The sequence below is a fragment of the Lampris incognitus genome, unplaced genomic scaffold, assembly GCF_029633865.1.
Source record: "Lampris incognitus isolate fLamInc1 unplaced genomic scaffold, fLamInc1.hap2 scaffold_171, whole genome shotgun sequence".
Taxonomy (NCBI): domain Eukaryota; kingdom Metazoa; phylum Chordata; class Actinopteri; order Lampriformes; family Lampridae; genus Lampris; species Lampris incognitus.
Genome location: NW_026611132.1, coordinates 90,001 through 92,500, shown reverse-complemented (window position 1 = coordinate 92,500; position 2,500 = coordinate 90,001). Strand labels below are relative to the sequence as shown.

General features: G+C 53.1%; 1 pseudogene; it reads right to left on the bottom strand.

The window, feature by feature from the left end:
• Window positions 1-2,500, bottom strand: part of LOC130132804 (28S ribosomal RNA) — an 8,795-nt pseudogene that overhangs the window by 5,088 nt on the left and 1,207 nt on the right.

The window sequence follows — 2,500 nt, the reverse complement described above, 5'->3', positions numbered from 1 at the left end:
AGCGAGGAAAACAACGTCACATCACAGAGCATAATGGATGAGTATGCAGATGTTTTCCAAGGAATAGGAGAGTTCCCAGGCGAGTGCACCTTCCGCGTCACACCAGATGCAACGCCGGTCGTCTGCCCGCCACGCAGAATCCCCATCGCCCTACGCAGCAAACTGAGGGACGAGCTTGACAGCATGGAGAAAGGCGGCATAATCTGTAAGGTAACAGAACCCACAGAATGGGTGAACGCACTCGTCATTGTTGAGAAGCCAAAGACAGGCAAACTTAGAGTGTGTTTAGACCCCAGAGCTCTTAACAAAGTGATACAACGACCTCACTACCCCCTCCCCACGCTGGAGGACGCCACCACAAAGCTTGCTGGAGCTGAGTACTTTAGCGTGTTAGACGCGCGGTCAGGCTATTGGGCCATCAAACTGAGCACTAAATCCTCAATGTTGACGACATTTAACACAGTGTTTGGCAGGTATCGTTTCCTCAGACTGCCATTCGGAATCGTGTCCGCTCAAGACGAGTTCCAGAGACGCGTGGATGAAACATATGAAGGATTGGACGGTGTGACGGCCATAGTGGACGATATACTAGTGTTCGGCAAGACTAAAGAGGAACATGACCAGCGTCTCAGAGCGATGCTGAAGCGCACAAGGGAGCGAGGGGTGCGGCTCAACCCCGACAAGTGTCACATATGCGTGTCCGAGGTAAGCTACTTCGGCCACACGCTCTCACACGAAGGCATCAAACCAGACCCACACAAGGTGAAGGCGGTCAAGGACATGCAACCCCCACAGAACAAAGCAGAGCTGGAGACAGTCCTCGGCATGATCAACTACCTCGCCAGATTTGCTCCACACCTCTCACAGATAAACTCACCCCTCAGACAGCTTCTGAAACAGGACAGTGAGTTTGTGTGGGATGCAGTCCACGACAAGGCGTTCCAAGAGATGAAGAATCTCATTACACAGCACCCAGGTCCAGTACTCTCATATTTCGACCCGCAGAAAGAGCTGCGACTCCAAGTGGATGCATCCAAAAGTGGCCTTGGGGCTGTCATGCTCCAAGATGGCAAACCAATTGCCTATGCGTCCAAGTCACTCAACAGCACTGAAGAAAACTACGCACAGATAGAGAAGGAGCTCTACGCTGTGGTCTTCGGCTGCAAGAGGTTCCACGAGTACATGTATGGACGAAAAGTGATTGTGGAGTCAGACCACAAGCCTCTGGAGGCAATACTAAAAAAGCCACTGGCAGCAGCACCACCCCGGCTGCAACGGATGATCCTGGCGCTCCAAAAATACGACATCCAAATCATCCACCGCCCCGGTAAGGACATACCGGTGGCCGACACACTGTCACGCAAGTCAATAGAACACCACGACAGTGACCTACAGGAAGGGATGGAGGCCCAAGTGCACACGGTCCTCAGCAACATCCCTGTGAGCGACACAAGACTCACAGAAATCAAGCAGGAAACAGCGCAAGATCCACAGCTCACCGCACTCAGACGAGCCACACTCACTGGCTGGCCAGACACAAAGAAAAAGTGCCCGCCCAGCATCCAGGAATACTGGAACCACAGAGCAGAAATCTCAGAAATGGACGGTATCCTGTTCAAAGGTGAGAGAATCATTGTCCCCCAAAAGCTTCGCAAGGACATGATACAGCGCATCCATGCCAGCCACCTTGGCGTGGAAAAAAGCAAATGCCGAGCAAGAGACTTACTGTTCTGGCCTGGCATGGGGAAACAGATCGAGGATGCGGTAGCAGACTGCAGCATATGCCAAGAACGGCGCAGCGCAAATGCAAAGGAACCAATGATGTCACACGCCATACCCGAGCGGCCGTGGCAAGTGATAGGCACAGACCTATTCACATGGAACTCACAGGACTTCATAGTCACTGTGGACTACTACTCCAGATTCTTCGAGCTAGAAAGACTTTACAGCTGCACCTCATCTGCCGTCATCATGAAGCTGAAAGCAGCAATGGCTCGACACGGAATCCCCGAGACTATCATCAGCGACAACGGTCCGTGCTACAGCTCTGGTGAGTTCCGCAACTTCTCACAGACATGGGGTTTCTCACACACCACCACAAGCCCCCACTACCCACAGAGCAACGGCCTCTCCGAGAAGACTGTCCAGACGGCCAAACGCATCCTGGACAAAGCCAAAGCTGAGAACAAAGACCCCTACATGAGCTTGCTGGAGTATCGCAACACACCGGTGGACAACCTGAAATCACCGGCACAGCTACTGATGAGTCGGAGGCTGCGGTCCATTCTCCCATCAACAGCAAAACACCTGCAGCCACAGATCGCCAGTCAGGAGGATGTTCACAAAAGGAGAGAGGTATGTCAACAGCGCCAGCAGGCATACTACAACCGAACAGCCAAACCTCTGCCCCACCTGCCCGCAGGCACACCAATCCGCTTCCGGCAGGAGGATGGATCCTGGAGACCTGCAACTGTGGAAAGACCAGCGAACACAGACAGGA